This window comes from Silene latifolia, chromosome X (genome assembly GCF_048544455.1).
Source record: "Silene latifolia isolate original U9 population chromosome X, ASM4854445v1, whole genome shotgun sequence".
Taxonomy (NCBI): domain Eukaryota; kingdom Viridiplantae; phylum Streptophyta; class Magnoliopsida; order Caryophyllales; family Caryophyllaceae; genus Silene; species Silene latifolia.
Genome location: NC_133537.1, coordinates 8,855,220 through 8,879,683, shown reverse-complemented (window position 1 = coordinate 8,879,683; position 24,464 = coordinate 8,855,220). Strand labels below are relative to the sequence as shown.

The window sequence follows — 24,464 nt, the reverse complement described above, 5'->3', positions numbered from 1 at the left end:
TATATTTTAAAAATATGTAGAATACCCTGCAACATCAAATAATTAAAAATCAAATACTTTTATCCCAAATTATTCCGAGTACGTTGTACGATTATATTTATGGAAAACAAAAAGATTAAGTAAAAGAATATAACTTCAGAATTTCGAATATTAGTATAAAACTATAAATGAGCAAAATTAATTATGCATCTTATGAATGACACAAGTAACAAATATTTACGTATATACAATACGTTATATAGTTGCTTTAACTTTGTTCAACCAAAGTTATAAATAAATAAACATTGTTATACTTTGTAAAAATTATTAGTTACAACTCTAAAATATCTCTTAAACTATATTGGCAAAAATGTCTAAGCTTATTGACTTACTCGCATAATCTTTTACACACTTTGAGTTATTTGGTTTGTGACCCACTGACCTCTTGACCAAAAATTAAGGAAAAAAGGTGTTACATGCAAAATTATTGCAGCAAAGATAATCTGGGTGTATTCACAAAACTTTTGGCAATAAATCTTCCAAGAATTGCCAGATGTAAGGTTTTATGTCCTTTCAATGAAGAAGTACCTGCCAAAAAACTAAAAGTCAATCAAACTATAATAATAAATTGAAAAATTAGTTTAATTCTTTAGAATGATTTATAATTAAAATATGAACACAAAATATATTATGGCTACATAAAGTTATTATAAAGCCAAATACAATAAAAACTAAATTGAATTAATTAATTCAATTAGGATTTTATATGAACTAAAAATAATCTTGAATTGAGTGTGGAAGTTTAAATATGAAACTAGTTTTGGCACCCGTGGGAATCACGGGGTTTTTTTTTTAAGTATTCTGTGTTTATTTTTATTTTTTTGGTTGTTTTATAGTCATAATGTTATTTTTTTTTTTGACGTGTAGTGTTTTTTTGTGTTTCTGCTATCGTATTTCCAAAAACTTTGTTATTGTGTTTTTATATGGGTACGATAGGAGACACGGCTGGTTATTTATTATTTTTCGTTTATTGGAAATGGTTTTTTAGTAGTTTTATTGGTGGGGCAATACCGATACGTTGTATACGGTTTAATTACAGTTTTTGTGTGTTAATTTTTTGAATTTGAGAAATTAACATATTGCCTTATAATGAATTCATCATTTTAGGCGGTGAGAGTGTTAAACAAAACACACATCCACGAATCCACCTAACATTTTAAATCCCCCACCCCGTGGAATTAGATCCCCAAATTTTGATCCCTAATTTTTTCGATTTCCGCTCCCGAATTGTCATTTCATTCCGTTTATAATCATAACTTTCCGTCCCGTTTAGTCGATCTCCATTTCATCCACCATTTTTCAATATGTGAGCCGTTAATGGTTGTCTCCTGCCAGAGGAAGTCGTCAATTTTGTGATTCTGAAATTTGGAGTAAAGTGAGAAATGGTGATACTGGTGGATATTATAGAGATGTTGATGATGTTAAACTTATGGTATATGTTGTCAAAGCCCTTGTTGTATCCAAAAAGAATGCCTGTAAGTCCAATTTGCATCTCTCTTTTCCTTGTTAAAATGCTCTAATTACCTCCTTTATGCTAAACATTGGTTGTTCTCATTCATCCCGCTTTACATCTGGTTTTTTGTGTTCGTCGGCGTGTTCAGTCGATGTGGTTGTTTTTATTCGCATGCATCCCATTGATCGTTTTTCCGTTCGCTTGCTGGTGGTTGTCAGGCACATTTCTTGTGACCGTATGGGTAATTTCTACTTCCGGTTAATGTATTGTTTATTTGTGTTTCAGTTTCTTATTGTGTTTATTTCTCTTCTGTAGTTGAAATTAGTATTTTATTTTCGCTCATATTTCGTGTGTTGCGTTCATGGTTGTGTGGTTTTAAAATTTGTAGTATTATTTTTTGGTATCATAGTTCATTTTTATTACTGTTGTTGGTAAAGTTGGTTTGAAATACAAGATTAGGTAGTTTGAAATTGTTCCTATTGCTACCTTTCATCTTTCTGCGTTTTTGGATTTCTCCTTTCTTGTTTATCAGTCTGAACCTTCTGATCTGTTCCCGTGTTTCGCCTTGGTTGCTGTTTTTTTAGTTGTTCCTTTGTTGTTGCTGTGAACCTTGTCCGTTGGTTTGTCGGTGCCATCTTCGTAGTTTTCTGCCTCCTCACTTCGCTGCTTCTTGTTTGTATCCCATATTTCTTCCATTGGCAGGGTTGTTGTATGGTCCATATTCTGCCTGTCATTTGTGTTTATTATTAATTTTTGTATTTCGTATGGTTTTTAGTTTTATCGTGTGGTTGTTGTTCTGTTCATACTTACCCGGCAGTTTGTTTCCGCTTGTTCTTTTCAGGTGTTTTGGGCTCCAGGTTTCTTGGTGTTTTCCATGGTACTAACCCGCTACAAGTTTGAAACAAGGAGTCGATAGCCAACGGAATTTGTTTTTTCATCCTTATTCTCAAGTAAATTTGTTTTTTCTTCAATTGCTTTAGTAAGTTTGTATAATTCTAACATAAGTAAATCAGTAAGAGGCAGAGTACTAACCCGCTACAAGTTTGAAACAGGGAGTCGATAGCCAACGGAATTCGAATTTATTTGCTTCAATTGTTCTCACGCTGATTCTGTCCGGATTTTGTGGCACTGCAACAAATTGAAGCGAAATAACATATAAGTTTGCGCCTTAAATTTAGAATAAAGCAAGCTAACTTAAAATTACCGGCACAAGTTTGGTTCCAGCTTCAATTCCATCCTTTCCAATCTTGAAAGCTGTCTGAACAACTGCTTTAGAAAAGCGGATATAGGTACGATGGTTAAAACATAACAGCTGAAATCGAAATGGTTTTTAAACAGAACAGTAAGCACAAACAGATAGCAAGGTCAATAGGGCAGTCACGACTGGTCGACTGGAACACCCTAGTCCAGCATCTTTCGAACCCCAACCCTCCACCTCCCGACCCCCTTGTAAGTGATAGTAACTTTGTGTGTAGTCGAAAAAGCGGGTGCTACCCCTTGAATTCCACACTCAGTAAGGTTGGCTATCAATACCCTCCAAATAACCCGAAACACAGAAAAAAGAAAATAAAATCATAATATTCCATCCGTCCCAATCATTTGTTTATCTATGATTACAATATCCCTCACGAAGAATAAAAAAAAGGTAAGCAAATGATTGGGACGGGACGGAGGGAGTATCAATTACTAAATTACACCATCAAACCGTAAAATTGCTATTTTCACCGGAACATAATTTAGGTTAACTCATCTGTTGTATGAGTCAGAAAACGCATATAAGTTTGCGCCTTAAATTTACCGTAAGTCAAATTCAAAGGGCACTAAATTACAATTACAAAATTATAATAAGCATTTACATGTCTATATCATATACGAAACAAAGGAAGGCAGAGTACTAAATTACAAAGGAAGGCAGAGTACCAACGGAATTCGAAATTATTGGCTTCAATTGTTGTCACGCTGTTTCTGTCCGGATTTTGTGGCATTGCAACAAATTGAAGCGAAATAACTATCAATCAATTTCAATATCGTCACAATAAAACACTAACAAAATTTTAAGAACACAAATTGCCAAGTAACACGTTACATCATGAGATGGCAGATGCGCGCATCAGTGATAAGAAAAGGGTAATCCTAAAATTTAGGGCATTGCAAATAAGAAAAACGCCATGACGGTGTGACTCTCATTAAAAATGGAAATCAAACCCCAAATAGTACAGTAATATGGCCTTGCTTTCAACAAACAGTAGGTCATGGTAATAATATGAGAGTAAAAATATATTTCATGATGTGGTGATTTCGGTTTCGGACAGAGGTATACGAAGAGGTTGAAGATTAAGGGTCGTTTTTTGTATTGTTTTATGAAATATAATAACTGTGATTCTGATGAATTTGACAACCAAATCATTATAATTAGTATGCACTCAATACGGGCATTCAATTGGATTAAGCGGTTTAACTGAGGAGGGAGATGAAGGAACAGAGGAATATTGTTTGGCTTAGGCGGTTGATTTTTTAATTTTAATGACTTTCCTTAAGTAGTAGGAAATATAAGGTGGCAGTTGATGTGGAAAGCACGTGGAAAACGGAAAGCACGTGGAAAACGGCAGTTTATTAGCCATTTTAGAGGAGGCTTTTAATAATATTTATAGATAAAATCTCAAAGGTGTTTTAAGGTAGAGAAATTGAAACATTGTGGTAATGCAAGAGATTATAATTGTAGACAAAAATATGGCAATGTGTATAGGTAATATAAATAAGGAGAGGAAAGCTAAAAAAATCATTATTTAAGAAAAAGAATTAGATGTTGAATTAGTATGTAGAGTGAATTAATTATTAATTATTAATTATTAATATATCTATGAAGATGAGAGGAATCTAAAAAGTTTATTAACATTTACATTTTATTGTACAACTTAAATTTTATTTTATTTTCTTTAATTATATGCATGTGACACATGAAAATTCAAGATGGCTTTTGATAGGAGATATGGCTTAGTGAAATGCTTAGTTTTATCTTTTTATAATATTGTATAGATTTACCATGTTACGTTAAAATTTGTCGTTTTAGGTACCTTTAAATTATATTGTAAATATTTTTTTTTTGGTGGAACTGTAAGTAATATTAATAAGATCAAGCCTATAAAATAGGCATCAATTCACCAATTACAACCTCTCCTTTGTTTCCTACTCTGCCTAACATAGAGTAAACAAAACAAAGCTGACCATTACAACCATTACATCAATACTACCATGAACTATACTCAAACGGTTCCACTACATTAACTCACGCTGTTTACACCAGTCAATCTCCTCCCTTTTAAGAGTGCCAGTATCAATACCCAGGAGCCTGAACCTGCATTCAATTTTAACATTTGAAATGAGAGAGACAGGACAGGAAACATACCCCTCATACCTGAAAGTATTCCTAGTATACCAGACTTGACAATGTACAACAACAACCAAAGAACTGAGCACAAGTCTGGTGAACCTAGTAAATTTCTTCATTTTCAGTATGGAAGCTGTAACAACCCTAAATTTTCAGGATCAAAACGGTAAAGTAGAGATGGAAAATTCACGGATGTCACTCCACACTTAGCTGAAAATGCCAAGTGCAATGTAAATACAACGTCAACCTTTAAAAACAAAGTACATGTCTCAAAACTTTATCAAATAATTAAAACATTGCAGCGGAAGACTTAAGTCTTACAAAATCTAAACCAATAAATAAAAATCAAATCCAACGATATTATAAAATTATAAACAGATTAAGACGGAGTCTTTATTAAAAATCCTTCCACGCTCGTAGTAATCCCCGATCCAATATGCACCCATGCAGCATCTCAAGCATCTCAATTGTACTTATCAACTGTACCCAAAACATAAATAGGTACAGGTTCCAGTGGGGGAACGACCCAAAACATAAGGACGTCAGCAAAAGCTGACTTTTAAGAAAATAAGAAGAAATGATAAATTCATAGAACATTATTATAAACTTTACAAGCTCCAAAAATCAGTAAGAAAGAATTATATTCCAAAACCAACATTATTGTAAATCCAATAACAATTATTAAATCGTTCGAAATTCATAACTTTCACCACCTGTGTGCCAAGGTCCTACCCTTGACAGAATCAAATTTTCCAAAGTGGCCTGAGCTGAAACCATTCCAATGTGTAATATTCAAAATTTAGAAGTGCAAGTAGAAATTCATGAATGTTAAAATATTATGGAAACAACTTAAAAGTTAATCCGAACATGCTCTTAATTTTAAAAAGGGTAAAAGTCCTTACCTCTTAAGCGAAATCCAACCTTGACCTTAGTCCCAAAAACTATTTTCTTCAAAACCACAAGCTACAGGTATACAAGATATCCGATTACTACACTATTCCAGTAGAAATAACCCGACCTTCTATATGCTCACTATTATTTAAACTCGCTCAAAATCCTCAATATAGACACTTCATTCTGTAACCATTTTTTTTAAACGACTCCTTAAAAAAAGATTGCTCAACATATTAGTAATCATTTTAAGACTCAACCACTAGCCAAGATAGGAGAAAACGATGATTCAATAACATTACAAAACCCCATCTTAATAATACCAAAATAAGCCTCTTTTATTTTCACTAATCCAACGTGCCCACATAGTTATCAAACCTTAGTTCCACTAGTTCATTACCTACACCATGTATAATTTTATTACGTTAACTCCTTAATCAACATTGCACAAGTTAATTCTTAACAATCTACTAACCTCACAAATACGTAAATCCACCTCCATTATTAAGTACACCTCAAAAGGCCCATCTTACCACCCTGTACGTAACAATTGTGAAAGATACCAACTGACCAAAATCATATACGATCAACCCGAACTAATAAGGGTACTGGGGTGGTTACCTTAAATCACTGACCCGATAAAATCCTTCGATACACTTTAAAAGCCAACCACATCTGATCTTGAGAAGATTAAATAAATTAGGATATAAATATCATTAAATAAATAAACAAATTGACAAATCATTATTTAGAATTTTACCAATAAGGCGGATGATTCGACGGCGAAAGTGCAAGGATTGACTCGGACGAGGTGTGCACAGAATAGGAAAAGACTTAGGCGTTAATAGCCTGCTGATTTCAACATGAGAGTAGTGGTGGTGATTGTGACACCCCCATACTCCAAGTGCCTTACCAGGACCACTCAGGTATAAAGATGTCACCATCTCGGTTTTCCGAGGCAATGATAATCAAAAGACAATAACGAAACAATACTTAAATAGTAATAAAGTTTAAAGCGATTACAATCCAAAACCAAACTGATAAAAATGTAATACATGTTCTCAAAATCAAATGTCTCAAACTACTAAAGTACGACAGCGGAAGACTCTAATCAGCTCGTGGTGACACATCCCAGCCAACCCATATGCTTCTAATCATACCTGCTCAACAACTGCTCACCATCCCCGAATGGATCACCACAATTTTATAAAACAATTAAACGGGGTCAGTACTAATTACACGAGACAAGATACAATACAACAATTACCAAACAGCACAATCGTCACATCAAACCCGGTCTCCATGAACAATCTCCATGTAACTGACTACACACTAAAGTGTGTAGCCCTGCCAGAGTATCCATCGCAACAGATACTCCACACCGCCAGTGGGGGACCGCAGCCGTACCCACCAAATCCCCGCTCATCTCCATCGAGCGATAAACCCAAGTCCATTATTGTGCACATCCCTTCTGTGGCGGGTTCCACAGAAGGCGAATCGTGGGCGTGAAGCCACTCCCGCAAGTGACTCCACTCAGCTAGGGACACGCCCCGAAGATCACAGACAGATACAATCCAATCAACAATATGAAATCAACAACTATCCAACACAACCAACAATATACTTAATCAATCGTTACAACAACAATCACCACACAATCATGTAACTAATACTGAGTAGGGAAACCCTACCTGAAATGTAATCACAAGCAGCAGACGATCTAACAGCTGTCTCAAAAACGCTCTTCTACGAATCCTCCTCCTATTCACATAATCATATAATTACTAACCATCACCATAACTAACAAAAACCCTCAATCCCCCAAATTAGGGTTTAAACAAACTTAACTAATTACTATAAAATCGGTACGTAGATCTTACCCTCGACGCAAGGAACACAAGGATGTAAAGAACGATGAAATCCGACCTCTCAAACTCCGGGATTTGTCAATAACACGGATGATGTGAAGAACGTAGGTTGAATCTCCTTTATAATGTTATTAGGTTTGTAAAAGTGATTTATGAAGATGACGGAAAGAATTATATATTAATCCGTGTTATTAACAAAACCCGTCGAATTAATACCCGCTAACCGAGCTACTCGATCGAGTAGCTAACGTACTCGATCGAGTGCCACTTACTCGATCGAGTACCAAGGCTACTCGATCGAGTACCCTACAGACAGAAACTATTTCTAAAAACAAAACACCCCTTATTCGACAGAGTAAGGCCCACTCGATAGAGTACTCAGAGGCTCATAAAACCGTAGTATTACAGTGATACAGATGCACCAATTGATGGTTGAAAACGTAATTTTAGGCATAAGGATTAGCAAAGGACAATTCAATATTAGGTTAACAAGAATAAGGGTATAATTATTGAAAGTTGGAAAAAAGATTAGGTTAACAAGAATAAAGATCTAATTATGGAAATTTGGGAAAGAGAGTAGGGACGTATGAAATAAAAGGGAGACATTGAATTAATTAGGTTTTATTTAATTAATGTAGTATATGGGTGTAGGAAATATGGGGGTAGAATAGAAACGGAAAATGGGAGGCCCAACCTTTGATTTTAGTTTTTAAAATAATCTTTCACTTTTCAAAGAATCAAAAACGAATAGATTTTCGGAAACTCAGAGTTATTTTGTTTTCAATGTTAATCGGAATAAATAATAAATGAGTTTATAATATTTGCAACTTAGGAGTTTCAAAATGAACAAAGTACGAGGAAAATAGCGGGGTGTTACAAACTTCCCTCCTTAAAATAAAGCTTCGTCCTCGAAGCTTATACTCTTTCATTAAACAACAAATCTCCAAAAATCTTCTTACACAACATGATTTAATTCCACCACGATACATAACCGTAACGAATCGCATATTTTCCAATCCACTAATTCCACATACGCTATAAACTCCTCGTCGATTCCTCCATTCGTAGGTAGAAGGATCAGAGCTAAGAGCACGTCGAATGGTAACCAAAAAAAATAATTTTTGTGTGTGTGTGTGTGTGCACGAGGTAGAAAGCTATGTTTCAACATGTTTCAAATTTCACAAAATCAAAAACATGCATTATGCATAAGTAAGCCATCAATGTGTGCGATGCACACAAACAAACCATCAATGTGAAATAGAAATGAGTGTAAATATAAAACATCTCGATGATAACCAATACCGAAATACCAAAAATAAAATCTAAGATACCAAAATTGAAGAGATGAGTGTCCATTCAAGATTATAATCGTGAAATTATAAATAAAAGTATAAGTAACATGAAAACATATAGCCAAAATTGTACTCTAAAAGAGCGAAATAAAAGCATAAACCCAAAAAGAAAGTAAGTTTGCACTTCTCAACCCCCTTAAAGAAAGCTTCGTCCACGAAGCGTAAAATTGCTTTAGGCAAAAAAAAAATGCGGGTACTTTATTCACAACTCACATCTACGAGTTTTACGCACCTTAATGTCCTCAATCTGTACGAAGATCTCCTAATATGTATTCGTCTCCTCGAACTCGATAGTCTCTGTTCAAACGCAAAAGATGTATCACTAATATATCTCTTTAGTTGAGGCGTGGATCATTATGAACTCTCTCTGAGTTAGCATGTAAATCAAGTCGGTTGCTACCTTACTAATATGCTCCAAATTCTTATACAGTCCAATATTATAGCTTGTTCATAATACTCACAACGTAAATAACACATCCTATCACCGTATTTGAAAGGTTCCCTTAAACGACGTTGAACACTTAGAGTAAAATTCAAACAACTCATCTCCAAGACTTAGTCACATTAAACGACGGAACACAATGCCAAATAACCCAAACATGATTCTCAATAATCCAAGTCACATTTAAGACCATATAATATCAACATTAAGGCTCAAACATTAACATCTCAATGTCTAGACGTTATCAATATTTAAACTATTATAACTCAGGATTATTCATATCCAATCCCACTAGAATTAAGGATCATTGCACCCATTAATTTACAATTAAAACCCACAATCAATTATTATATGAGTAAAGACATAGGTTATGTCAAAACCCACTAAATATTACCAAAGTCGACTACTGCAGCCCAAAATTACCAACCTATGTCACATACTACAACATCTTGCTAATACATCGCTCACCATATACTCATCTCACACTAGAAAATGTATAGATAAATACAATAACTATTAGAGTTATTGACAATAAAATTAATCGCCTATATTTACATAATAACTCTTAACTAGTTTTGTTACCCGTGCATTGCACGGCTTCATTTTGAAGTTTGCTATAAAAATTTAGTTTTTTGGCAAAGGATTATAATCGAAAACATCAAAGTAGAAATCTTGTTCAAATCACCATTTTATTGCTGACTTGCTGTTTATGTAGATGATTTATGAAATCGACCAGATTTATCTGATTGTTGACTTGTTTAGTCAAAAGCTCAGCAAATCACTCGCGTTGTATATATTCTAGCCAGCAATTGTGTTCGAGTTTTGATATAAAAGTGTTAGGCGAACATGCAAAAGTACCAGAATAAAATATTTAGAGACCATCAGTGAACTTTAGACATGGATTTGAATTCACTCATGTTTTCATATCAAAATGTTTTCATATCAAAATGTATTACTACGTATCAAAATGTCTAGTTAAAAAGTCGTAATGTGCGTCATTACTCATTAGCATAGTCAAAACAAATACTCCCTCCCATCCAAACCAAAGGTTACATTTGACTTTTTGGTACTATTCATGATTGTAGAGAATCTTTGGTATTATTAGTAATGTATAAGAGAAAACATAGGCATGCGAGATCTTGTTTGATTCATCGTCATGAATGCTATAAGAATATCAAATTTTTATAATTTTTAATAATGTGTAACTAAAGATATTCTCGTTGTAAAACGTGCCTCGACAAGCGTAATAAAGTCAAATGTAACCTTTGGTTTGGATGGGAGGGAGTATTCAGTAAGAAATAGATCTAACAGAAGTGGTTTGCAAGAGATTGTACTCTTGTTTCGACCAAATCCATGCATTTCATTATAAGCATAGATGCGTATTACTTATTAGTGTGTAATGCTTCCTCCCTTTTTCATCTCCATCTCTTAAGACTGCACCCAACTATCCAACCTGTGATGCAGGATCAAGAAAAATTAGGGTTAATTTAGTAAACAGGTCATTCGTGTCGGGTTCGTGTTTAGAGAGCTCAACCCAGATCTAACCCAATTAAATATCGTGTCGTGTTCGTGTCGACACACTTACATAAATGGATCATTAAGTCTCAACTCAAACCCGTTAATTCCGTATCGTGTCATGTCATTGTTTGCCACCTCTATATTATGCCATATATTTTGTGAATAGCTCTAGTTGCGGCAAGTGTTTGTTAAAAGGCAGTAATTTAAAAAGATTACACTCTATAAGAGATCATATTGCTACAACCTAACAACCAATGCAAGATATATACTCATATACTCCATAACTGAACAGAGCGTAAACTAATTGGTGCGGCTAAAGGCGCAGACCAAAGTGGAAAACAAAAATAAAATAGCTACTGTATTAAATTTGTAGATATATGAATATGATTTCCATGTATGAATCAACTTAAATGGTGATATTGAAATTTCACCGCATATACCTTCCATTGTGAAGTGTCGTTGAAACATGTTACTCCGGCAAATTGTCGAACTAATGCCCAGGTGTCAAAACTACTGACAAAAAAGCAAATAAACAAAACAAATGTCAAAATTAAAATTGAAAATCTATGTAAAAGAAATTAATTAGTGAAATATAACCAGTTTCAAGTAAAAGTAAATCTATAAAAGAATATTTGGTCTATAAGAAAAAGAATTGAAGTAAGATTAAAATTACCTTTAAAATTACCATTTTTCTAGCCCATGCCAAACTTGAGAACATTGTAGTACTATATAAAGGTGCAATTGGTAACGTAGCTCATTGTATTTATAAATGTAATGATGATGTGGATCATCAGTGGGGAAAGTATTTACGTATCTTTTGTATTACTCTTCTTAATCCGTTACTGCCTTTTCGCCTTACTATGTAATTAGTTACTACTCGTAATAAAACCATGAACTACTAATTAAAATATTGAATGACAATAATCATTATCAATTGGACTACTGCTCTTCCATGTTCATCAGCAATTAATTACCATTGACTTTATCATCAGTGAGGGAGAATTGGAATGGCCTCCAAGGTAAATACGTAGTTTTTGTTAGCATTTCATAACGGCACGTGTAAATTACAAGGTAAAAGTTTGTCGTTATATAGATAGATGTGTGCGTGGCATTTCTTTATCTTATGTGGCTTTATCTATGTGGCTTTAATTGGTCATTTCAAGGTAGCTTTTTAATAAGATTTATAGATATACCCACACTTTCACATGATATAACTAGCTTTTGTTTGTAATTAATATTTCTAATACGACAATTAGTTTCACATATACAATTTCATCTCGTACGTATTAATAACAACCTTTATTTATCCCAATAGGTCACTTCAAACGGTACGATGATTCCATTAATAATAATAATAATAATAATAATAATAATAATCAAACCATACATGACATTGTTTAAACTCAACTTACTTTTTCATATCGTCACACATATTTCTGAGATGACAACCTCAAATTACTCCCATATTTAACATGTTTACCATAATATTATCATTTTATGACTTCAAAATATATAACTATTTTAACCTCGATCAACCTTAATAGTCCCATATTGAAATTTCAAAATTTTCAAATCTATCTAAAATCGAAGCACTTACAACCATCACACGACACAATGTCATAAGGCTCATACACACAACCCATAAAATAGCCGCCCAACTCGTTTCAAATGGCCAAAATTTTAGAATAACCGACCCGTCTCCAGTACTCCATTCACAGCCAACTCCCAATAGTAAAATTAACTTATCGATATAAAATATTAGCTATCCGTATTAAATACAATCCAAATAAATTCTCAACACCGAGATCATAATGAATTTGTAACAAGCTAGCACATATTCACAACCCCGAACTATCATATATGGATAATATGGGAGCCCTTCAAACAAATCATTTATAGACCACTTGCATATCACTCACCTACAAATGATTATTTCTTTGTTCATCCGAATTCCATAAGTAATAAATCTCACTAATCACACCGAAGAATATCTAATTATCTTAGATATGCAATATCCGTTTTTCTTCAACCAAACAGAATAAAACTCTTTTTCACAAACCTCAGTTGACTTTAAATGTCTAGTTCCATCCTTTTGCCATATAAACTTTTCCACGGGTCCGAATACCGAAGCTATAATGTGAGTTCAAATTTCCAAATCCATATAAAATCCAAGCAATTACTACGATAACACGACAACCTTAATCGTCCTAAGCTCTAATCCTAATCCAAGGCGAGTTCTAAATCTCATTTCTTATTTCCAAATGTTATTTTTTTTTACACGAACACACATTTGACAACGTCAACCCTATAATATAGCGTTAATCAAAATTCAAAATCCAGTTGCTTATTTGTATAGGTGTAACAAGTTACATTATTAAAATTACATTCAGGGCTCTCCTTGATATGATACTGACGTTACGAACTCTCTTTCTAATTTTACACCACCAAAATATTCCAAATTCTATAAAATTTATTAACCTCCATATAGTGCCAAATTTCAAAATTCAGAATTGCAACAATACATCATTGTGCTCCCATGCACTAAGATCGTCCCAAATCCAAAAATGCGCGATGCGCGATGTACGAGGCATAACGACCATTAACATGAATCAAGCACATTCTGCGACATTAACATATCCCTCAACTTACTAAATAAACTTACTACTGATATCCTGTATACAAATTGTCTTAACTGGTCTCCATACTCGGATAAATTTCAAACTACTAACCCACTACTCAAAATCAAAGGAAACATCCAATAAGATACAACTTAAAAATCCTAAAATCTCCTATCCATGATTCTCGTAAAGCCAACACTAACATAATAGGTACTCCGTATAACTTTTATACTCCCAAGTCTAATCATGATACTCGTAGCTTAATAAAAAGGTGGAGCCATCAACTATTAAACAAGCACTATCACCCTCACCCCTACCCAATAGGCAACAACACACCATCTTGTATGATTGTATCGATTAACTAACTAAGCCTACTACTTGTTTGCACTTCATTTCCTGAACTCACGTACTCATTTCTCCATAAATTGATGTCTCTTATGAAATTATTGCTATATTAACAAAACTCATACTGTTATTATCCACTATACATAGTAGCTACGACTGAAATCTCCACTTCAAGACAGCCCCAACCCAGTTCATGTAACTCCGTATAACACAAGACAAACATAAGGGGTTATACGACGTCGATGCGACAACGTACTATCACAACTTAAAGACACTACCAAGGCGTTTCCCATTAACAAATAAGGTGTAACACAAACAATCGCTCCCTATCTTGGCCTACAGAATTCATACAATTTTCTTTTCAACTTGTTATCATACTAAGCAAAGATTCAAAAAAAAAATAACAGGTAAGGAACATTCACAAATCACTAAATCAAGAATCCAAATTATCCACCAATATAGTATGACACACTTTCACTAAATTATGCCTAAAAAGATCATATCAGCTAGGATCACCCTTGAGCATGGCATGATAAAGATTATGAAGGGTTTGACAATGCTACCTCCATCGAAAAACAAGCTTAAGCCCAATACATATACACGCCCTTAAATGTTATATCTACATCGTACCGCCCAAATAACATATGATAGTCTCCTCTAAAACAAAATAAGAGTAAGTTATGTAAAACTCATCATCCAAAACATAACATGTACCGTATTATCCTTTTTTTTTTTTTTTTTTTTTTTTTTTTTTTTTTTTTTTAATTTGCCTCTTTAACATAACCTTTATTCGGTACTATCCCATTATAATATGAAGTTTTCACTTATGCTTAATACCAATGACTTGATCCATTACACTATTTACTTCATGAAATCCAACAATTATCTTGATCCCTCAATGTGTGGCCATAAAATACTCATTTAAAACCAGCCTCTAATTCTTTCAAGGAATTGTTTCACACAACCATTCCAGATATTCAATTGTCATAAAGTCACATTTGATTATCAAAGTTGTCTCATGACATCTCATTTTGAAAGAGATTTCCTCCACTAAACTACGATCACTCCACATAATTGTTAAAAAAATTCTATAAGCTGACATCAATCCTTATTCACATATAAAATCCTCTAGTAATTATCACATTTTCGTCCATCTATAAACATGAAAAATTTCTCCATGCTCCCAAACCTATTTATCAACCTCATTTGGGCCCCGGTTTCTATCAAATATTTTTGAGTTATGATACGTGCATTTTATATAGTCTTTTTAGCCTATTTTATGCACGCATCTCTATGCTTTTACCGTGGTTTTATGCTACGAAATGCCCCGAATATGCTACTTTGGTGTATTTTGTCTTAATTGCAGGAATGGACCATAAAGTAGTAGATTCAAGCCTAAAACATGTCCCTACGCATGCATTTAGGAGATGAGTTGAGTCGGAGCTTGGAAAGTACTATTTTGAGATGCGCATTGGAGTAAGGAAGTTAGGCGAGCCAAGAGAGTGCTTCAATTTGCTAGTTCCTGATTGTAAGAGCCATATCTCGAGTTCTACAATAGTTATTAAGGTGATTCCAGTTGGAGGTGAAAGCTTATCCACTTAGCTTTCCAACGCCACCAACCACGCCCTATTTGTCCAAGTAACGAAGGAATGGCAGCCGTTTGAAGTTCAGTGCGCGAAGCAGGAATTACGCGCTGAGAAGTGCTCGATCGAGAGCCAATTTGCTCCATCGAGAGCTAGCTATTCTTGATCGAGTGATTAAAGGGAAAGAAGTCCTCGATCGAGAGGAATTGTTCTCGATCGAGAGGAATGCTAAGGAATACCACTCGATCGAGTGCCTTAGTTAGTCGATCGAGTGGATTTAGCTGACGGGCTGGGCTTTTTAGGTTTAATTCCGTCATTAGGTTTAATAAGCCCTATTTTTCTTATAAATAGGGAGGCATTATGTCGATGTAAACTCTCTCATACTTCTTACTCTCTTCTCTTCTCTCTCAGACTGTTACTTTTACACTGTTACTTTGTTCTTCCATTTCCGGACTATTTAATTCAGTAATTTCTCTCCCTTTTTCTCCTTAATTTCTTAATGTTATTTATTGTTTCTCCTTTATTTCTTGTTCTCCCTTTAATTATGCATAGCTAATTCCCCCTAGTATGTTAGGATTAGGGAAGCCGTGGTAGCGATGTTTTAATTGACTTATATAGATTAGTCTTGCGATAGGAATTGTATTAGGCAATTTAATTGTTATCCGGTCGATTGAATGCATGCAGGAGACCATAAATTTAGTTAACCCCGACCTAGATCGAAAGATTGGAAGGGAAGGCTTGCTTAATTACAATAGGGTATTGCGGTGAGGGCGAAAGTTAAGTCACATTTACGCTCTAGGGCGGTTTAAGGACCGAAAGGTGACGACCATAGCTCTTCTTATCAATAGTCTAATCGCCTTAGTATTCATGATAGTATAAGATCGATAGGCGCCACGGTGGACCGACTCCTAGCATACTTCCTTCCTCTTACCGTTATTTCTCTTATTCATTTCTCTTCTTTAGCCTTTTTAGTCTAGTCAACACAATCAATTCAACCCCCATCGTGACATTAGACAGATAAATCGACAAATAGATAGTACACCGCCTCCCCGTGGAGATCGACCCTACTTACCGTGACTTCATTAGTAGTACTTAGGTATTTTATTTTTGGTACGAAACGACAATATCAAATTTTGGCGCCGTTGCCGGGGAGGCAATCTATTTATTTATTTGTTTAATTTTATCTGTTTTTTTTTACCTCGATTTTTCCCTTGAGGCCGTTCCGATCTTTTTCCTTGAGTCTTTGTTTTGATAGGCCTTACAGGTACTACCTAGACAGTTCTAGGTGAAAGACAATCAAAGGGAAGGCTTGAGTACCTTTGACCCATCACCAATGTCCCATTATATGGAAAGTAGGTGATCCGCTACGGAGATGTGGTTCTGCGAGCACAATGCGCATTTGTAGTTGTGCCGCCACATCCACCCTATCAATGGCCACCGCAACAAGATCCTCCCGATATACAAGAAGAAGAGATTAAGTGCGGAGTGAAATCCTTATCGCACACTTGCATCTCAATTGCAAGATCGTGACCGAGAGAGGCAAGATCATGATAGACGCACTTCTTCGCGACTTGAAAAGCTCGAATCGACATTGCTCGGTTAGCGGTGAGATACAAGAAGAAGAGGTTGCGAAACCGAGGTCTTTAATGGAGATACTTGCATCTCAAATACAGAATTATGATCGAGTGAGGCAAGAAAGTGATAGACGTGCGGATGCTCAAATCATTGAGTGAGTCTAAAATTGCTCGATTAACGGAGAGTCGGATAATTGGCAACCGAAGAGGTATACCTTGTCGAGAACGGTTTTTCCCATGAAAAAATCGTGTTGCCCAATGCTGAGGATGACTTTTATGACTCGGACGACGAGTTTCTATCATATTTCATTGCCCCACACGAGGATTTCAGCGCTGTACAGGAGGAATCACCCGATCGAGTGACTTATACTAGTCGATCGAGTGATTTTCTAGGAGAAACAGCTCGATCGAGTGAAATCGCTGCTCGATCGAGTGGAATTCAGGAGGAAGTTGGTCGATCGAGTGATTATTCTGCTCGATCGACTGAGTTGGCCATTGGGAGCCTTGGTTCGTCATTTGGGCTTGATTTTGATGACGATTTTGACGATGATAACGGTTATGGTGAATCCCCCTTATTCAAAGCCGAGTTAGATGCGCTTGAGGCTGAGATTTACGGGACGGATTCCACTGAGGGCGACAAAAGGACAGCTGAGTCGGTAATTACTCCTAGCACGGAAGAGGTAATGAATTCTTTTATCTATGATTCCGTCATTAAGAGTGATCAACCTGAGGTAGTAAACGGTAATTTCATTATTATTGTTTGTAAATTGCCTCGTCTTATTCATGCTTCCTTTTTCAAAGCTATACCCCCTCATATGTGGACGCATAAATTAGCAATTTCTCACCATCCTTGTCATTTTAAAATTGTTAATCTGAATTGGAGCCCTAAATTATCGTCAATTGCTCCCTCGCTCCTATATTTTGTGGATAAATTTAGGAGCGCCCATAGGAAATTTGTTAGACTTAAATGTTTACATATCTTTATTTCCTACTTTGCTATTCCACTTTTGTGCTACTTATGCTTTTGTGTAGCACATGCGCAGCTATTTGACAGGTTGTTGCGCGCTTTGAGCTGTTTTGATTGTGATTAACCAGAGAGGCTCGAAGGAAAAGGAGGTCGAGCTGGGACCTGACTGAAGCTAGCGCTACCCGGGAGGCAACCCGACGATTTTTATTTTGCTTTTTATTTACTTTTAGTTGTAATAAATGGTTTTATACCATAGACGGTCTCAGTTAAGCTTGTCTTTGTTAGTTGCGGGCTGTTTACATTGCGTTTCTGCAGGAAATACATTGAGGATCCCTCGATCGAGTAGTTTTTCTACTCGATCGAGCATTTTGCTGCTATATTCGCTCGATCGAGTGAAATTGTACTCGATCGACCACCTGCAGATTAGAGAACCACTCGATCGACCACTATTCCAGTCGATCGAGCAGTTTTAGACGCCCACTCTACTTGATCAGCTACTATTCTTCTTGATCGAGTGCCATTGACTTGGATTAGCTTCCTGAGACGGTTTTCTGGGCCCTTAGCAACCTCCCATTTCATGGTCGGTTTGGGGAGGCCCCCCTATTCGCGCATTTGGTGAGTTTTTCCGCTTTTACTCTTTTCCTCCTTTAGTTTGCATTTCCTTTCCATGTTTTGGTACAATGGGGACATTGTACAGTTTGGGTTGGGGAGGTTATGCATCCATATCTGTGTCTGCATATTATTTTTACTGCATTTCAGTTATCACGTTTAATTTATGTTTGCATTGTTGTTTATTTTTATTAAAATTCAAATCCCAAAAATCAAAAAATTGTTAAATTCAAAAAATTCACGTTTATTTTAGCATATAGGTTGAGTCGGAACGGTAGATTTCAATGATGAAATTGCACTGCATTTGTCTTTTTGCTTAAGCCTTGCATTTAACTGTTATCTTTTAGCTTTGTCTTATTGCATAATCTACGAGTTAATGTTTAATTTAGCTGAACGAATAGACTTGACCTGAAATTTTGGCAACCTACTTATATATTCTAAGATTCAGAGCCTTATAAACTGGTGTTATTTGTGACCAGTTTCATGTAGGATTGTGAGTAGTTACTCCTTGCATAACATGTTCATCAATTTGCACATATATGAGATTCAATTGCTTTTTGCTGTCATACATTCGGGTAGTGGTTGGTGTCACATGCAGGGAGGTGCTTACAATTTCCCTTTCTTTCATTTTTACCCATTTAACTCCACATTAGCCAAATTTGCCAGTTGACCCTTAGCTACATCCAAATTTAGCCTGCCTTGTCAAGCTAGTTTAGATTGTTTCTGCAGCATATTGTCTATTGTATCAAATTTTGGCTTGTATTCTGTTGACTTGGAGTTGGTAATTTATGAAGGGAAGGAAGTTGATGAAAAAGACGTGAAAAAGAAAAAAAAAACAGAAATGAAAAATGAAAAAAAAGAATTCGGAGAAGAAATAAGAAAAAGAAACCGAAAAATAAAGAAAGAAAAAAAAAGAAGAAAAATTCGAAAAAAATGTTGTTTGGTTGACGGTTTCTGCTCCTATGTTCTATCTTATATCATTTGAGGAGTATGTTTGGTTTGGTTTGGTGAGATTTTATGCCAATTGAAGGGCATGTGCTTAATTCATAATTGCTTAAGAATCGGATGTTGTCATATGGTTCTGTTTAGGTACTAGCTTGGCCGCCTATACCTCCACATTCCCATAACATGTTTTGCCTTTTCTTACCCATTGCCTCACTCTACCATATTTTTGTAAGCCCTCGGCTATGACGGACCTTGTTTGGTTGGAATGTATGTTCGGTAGTTAGAATTGTCTATCATATTAGTTGCATGCATGTTTATGTGGGTCGTAGTTTAGGTGAGCGACTATTTTTCTTTCTCTCTTACATATATATGTTCACCCTTTGCTTCATGAGAGAAAGAGTGACCCGTGAGAGTCCGCTATTAAAGGTCTTGCAAGGTCGACGGTTCAGCTTTGTTTATAAACATCCTATAACTCGTTTGCATTTGACTGTCTGCTATAAGTGTTAGTTTGCTTGCATTAAATTGGCCTAAGTGGGCATTTGTAGCTGGCTCTGAGTTATCTTTTTCCGTTCCTTTAGTTGCATTTTAGTTTACTCGGGGACGAGTAAAGGTTTGGTTTGGGGAGATTTGATACGTGCATTTTATATAGTCTTTTTAGCCTATTTTATGCACGCATCTCTATGCTTTTACCGTGGTTTTATGCTACGAAATGCCCCGAATATGCTACTTTGGTGTATTTTGTCTTAATTGCAGGAATGGACCATAAAGTAGTAGATTCAAGCCTAAAATATGTCCCTACGCATGCATTTAGGAGATGAGTTGAGTCGGAGCTTGGAAAGTACTATTTTGAGATGCGCATTGGAGTAAGGAAGTTAGGCGAGCCAAGAGAGTGCTTCAATTTGCTAGTTCCTGCTTGTAAGAGCCATATCTCGAGTTCTACAACATTTATTAAGGTGATTCCAGTTGGAGGTGAAAGCTTATCCACTTAGCTTTCCAACGCCACCAACCACGCCCTATTTGTCCAAGTAACGAAGGAATGGCAGCCGTTTGAAGTTCAGTGCGCGAAGCAGGAATTACGCGCTGAGAAGTGCTCGATCGAGAGCCAATTTGCTCCATCGAGAGCTAGCTATTCTTGATCGAGTGATTAAAGGGAAAGAAGTCCTCGATCGAGAGGAATTGTTCTCGATCGAGAGGAATGCTAAGGAATACCACCCGATCGAGTGCCTTAGTTAGTCGATCGAGTGGATTTAGCTGACGGGCTGGGCTTTTTAGGTTTAATTCCGTCATTAGGTTTAATAAGCCCTATTTTTCTTATAAATAGGGAGTCATTATGTCGATGTAAACTCTCTCATACTTCTTACTCTCTTCTCTTCTCTCTCTCGATTTACTTTTACCTTTGTTACTTTGTTCTTCCATTTCCGGACTATTTAATTCAGTAATTTCTCTCCCTTTTTCTCCTTAATTTCTTAATGTTATTTATTGTTTCTCCTTTATTTCTTGTTCTCCCTTTAATTATGCATAGCTAATTCCCCCTAGTATGTTAGGATTAGGGAAGCCGTGGTAGCGATGTTTTAATTGACTTATATAGATTAGTCTTGCGATAGGAATTGTATTAGGCAATTTAATTGTTATCCGGTCGATTGAATGCATGCAGGAGACCATAAATTTAGTTAACCCCGACCTAGATCGAAAGATTGGAAGGGAAGGCTTGCTTAATTACAATAGGGTATTGCAGTGAGGGCGAAAGTTAAGTCAAGTTTTACGCTCTAGGGCGGTTTAAGGACCGAAAGGTGACGACCATAGCTCTTCTTATCAATAGTCTAATCGCCTTAGTATTCATGATAGTATAAGATCTGATAGCTGCCACGGTGGACCGACTCCTAGCATACTTCCTTCCTCTTACCGTTATTTCTCTTATTCATTTCTCTTCTTTAGCCTTTTTAGTCTAGTCAACACAATCAATTCAACCCCATCAGTGACATTAGACAGATAAATCGACAAATAGATAGTACACCGCCTCCCTGTGGAGATCGACCCTACTTACCGCTGACTTCTGTTAGTAGTACTTAGGTATTTTATTTTTGGTACGAAACGACAGTATCAAGTTACTAGGATTACTACACAACCTGAAGAATAAGCTCTGCAAAAAAAAAAAATTATTTGATTATGTTCATGTATAAGAAAATCATTATAGTGTGTATAAATGTAACCATACAACTAAAAAAAACTCAACACTTTCTAAGTTCACAATAGTAAAGTGGTTCCATAAATTTCCAAATCACCTTAAGTACATGGTGTTCACGGTAACAAGGTGTCAAGGTACTCCCTTCACACAACTTACTTTTTCATAATCAACAATGAGTAATAACGGGAACTCACATGGTAACAACTAATAAGGCCTCAACTCAGTTTCCATGATAATTGTCAATATACTAGTTTATACCTCTAACAGAGAGTAATGGCACAACCATTAGCAAAAATCAGAAGAAACAATAAATCCAACATGCGTATGCAGTACCCTTCTTACCCATCACTCTTTTTTTTGACAAAAAACTTGACCTTTTTTTTTTGTAGAAAGTGTTTCAAATTTTATAAAACTATTTTTTTGTCTGGAAAAACCTTGTCTCTGATACCAACTGTAACAACCCTAAATTTTCACGACCAAAACGATAAAGTAGAGATGGAAAATTCACGGCTGTCACTCCACACTTAGCTGAAAATGCCAAGTGCAAGGTAAATACAAAGTCAACCTTTAAAAACAAAGTACATGTCTCAAAACTTTATCAAATAATTAAAACGTTGCAGCGGAAGACTTAAGTCTTACAAAATCTAAAACAATAAATAAAAATCAAATCCAACGATATTATAAAATTATAAATAGATTAAGACAGAGTCTTTATTCAAAATCCTTCCACGCTCGTAGTAATCCCCGATCCAATATGCACCCATGCAACATCTCAAGCATCTCAATTGTACCTATCAACTGTACCCAAAACATAAATAGGTACAGGTTCCAGTGGGGGAATGACCCAAAAACATAAGGACGTCAGCAAAAGCTGAGTTTTAAGAAAATAAGAAGAAATGATAAATTCATAGAACAATATTATAAACTTTACAAGCTCCAAAAATCAGTAAGAGAGAATTATATTCCAAAACCAACATTATTGTAAATCCAATAACAATTATTAAATCGTTCGAAATTCATAACTTTCACCACATGTGTGCCAAGGTCCTACCCTTGACATGGTCTGGAGGCACCACCTGTGTTTTGTTAGATTCATAAAAGTGCGCACCTCTCACATTTGGACAGTCAGTAGGATGTAACTGCCAAAGGAGAAAGTCTAACTACCTAGCGAGTGGGGGCCGGACAATCCCCACCCAAATGAACTCGGGCCAAGAGTTAAATTTTCTGGACAGAATCCCAGGAGCATCAAAGACGACCTTAAACCATCTAGACCAGAAGAAAACCAAATTTTTCAAAGCGGCCTGAGCCGAAACCATTCCAATGTGTAATATTCAAAATTTAGAAGTGCAAGTAGAAATTCATGAATGTTAAAATATTATGGAAACAGCTTAAAAGTTAATCCGAACATGCTCTTAATTTCAAAAAGGGTAAAAGTCCTTACCTCTTAAGCAAAATCCAACCTTGACCTTAGTCCCAAAAACTCTTTTCTTCAAAACCACAAGCTACAGGTATACAAGATATTCGATTACTACACTATTCCAATAGAAATAACCTGGCCTTCTATATGCTCACTATTATTTAAACTCGCTCAAAATCCTCAATATAGACACTTCATTCTGTAACCATTTTTTTTAAACGACTCCTTAAAAAAAAAGACTGCTCAACATATTAGTAATCCTTTTAAGACTCAAGCACTAGCCACGATAGGAGAAAACGATGATTCAATAACATTACAAAATCCCATCTTAATAATACCAAAATAAGCCTCTTTTATTTTCACTAATCCAACGTGCCCACATAGTTATCAAACCTTAGTTCCACTAGTTCATTACCTACACCATGTATAATTTTACTACGTTAACTCCTTAATCAACATTGCACAAGTTAATTCTTAACAATCTACTAACCTCACAAATACGTAAATCCACCTCCATTATTAAGTACACCTCAAAAGGCCCATCTTACCACCCTGTACGTAACAATTGTGAAAGATACCAATAGACCAAAATCATATACGATCAACCCGAACTAATAAGGGTACTAGGGGTGGTTACCTTAAATCACTGACCCGATAAAATCCTTCGATACACTTTAAAAGCCAACCATATCTGATCTTGAGAAGATTAAATAAATTAGGATATAAATATCATTAAATAAATAAACAAATTGACAAATCATTATTTAGAATTTTACCAATAAGGCGGATGATTCGACGGCGAAAGTGCAAGGATTGACTTGGACGAGGTGTGAGCAGAATAGGAAAAGGCTTAGGCGTTAATAGCTTGCTGATTTCAACATGAGAGTAGTGGTGGTGATACAGATGCACCAATTGATGGTTGAAAACGTAATTTTAGGCATAAGGATTAGCAAAGGACAATTCAATATTAGGTTAACAATAATAAGGGTCTAATTATTGAAAGTTGGAAAAGAGTGTGGGGTAATATCCGTATAAGACCCTCTAAATTTAGGACTATAACGTAAATTTAGCATGTGAATTATTGTCATAAAACGTAAATACAGTAATGAAACGATAAGGAACAAGAATTAACCTCGGGTCCTATGATGCACGGCGTAAAGACAGAAATCAAGCGAGATTCCCTCCTAATTGTTGCACCCAAGACTTGTCCGAGATATGCCCTTGTGCTAGATGGTGTTCTCCGATTGCCTTGCAATATTGGGAGAACTTG

The 24,464-nt window shown here is 35.6% G+C and overlaps 2 long non-coding RNA genes across 2 annotated transcripts; both read right to left on the bottom strand.

Annotated features, from left to right (window-relative positions):
- Positions 1 to 5,782: 5,782 nt before the first annotated feature.
- LOC141621184 (uncharacterized) lies at positions 5,783 to 6,648 on the bottom strand. Its single transcript, XR_012532136.1, has 3 exons — positions 6,532 to 6,648; positions 6,393 to 6,446; positions 5,783 to 5,843 (listed from the first exon to the last, which is right to left on the bottom strand). It is a non-coding gene; the product is annotated as an uncharacterized LOC141621184 (long non-coding RNA).
- Positions 6,649 to 6,750: 102 nt separating this feature from the next.
- On the bottom strand, positions 6,751 to 24,202 carry LOC141621183 (uncharacterized). Its single transcript, XR_012532135.1, has 8 exons — positions 23,971 to 24,202; positions 23,685 to 23,885; positions 23,219 to 23,279; positions 11,392 to 11,464; positions 10,820 to 10,886; positions 9,224 to 9,288; positions 7,463 to 7,532; positions 6,751 to 6,942 (listed from the first exon to the last, which is right to left on the bottom strand). It is a non-coding gene; the product is annotated as an uncharacterized LOC141621183 (long non-coding RNA).
- Between the last annotated feature and the right edge of the window lie 262 nt (positions 24,203 to 24,464).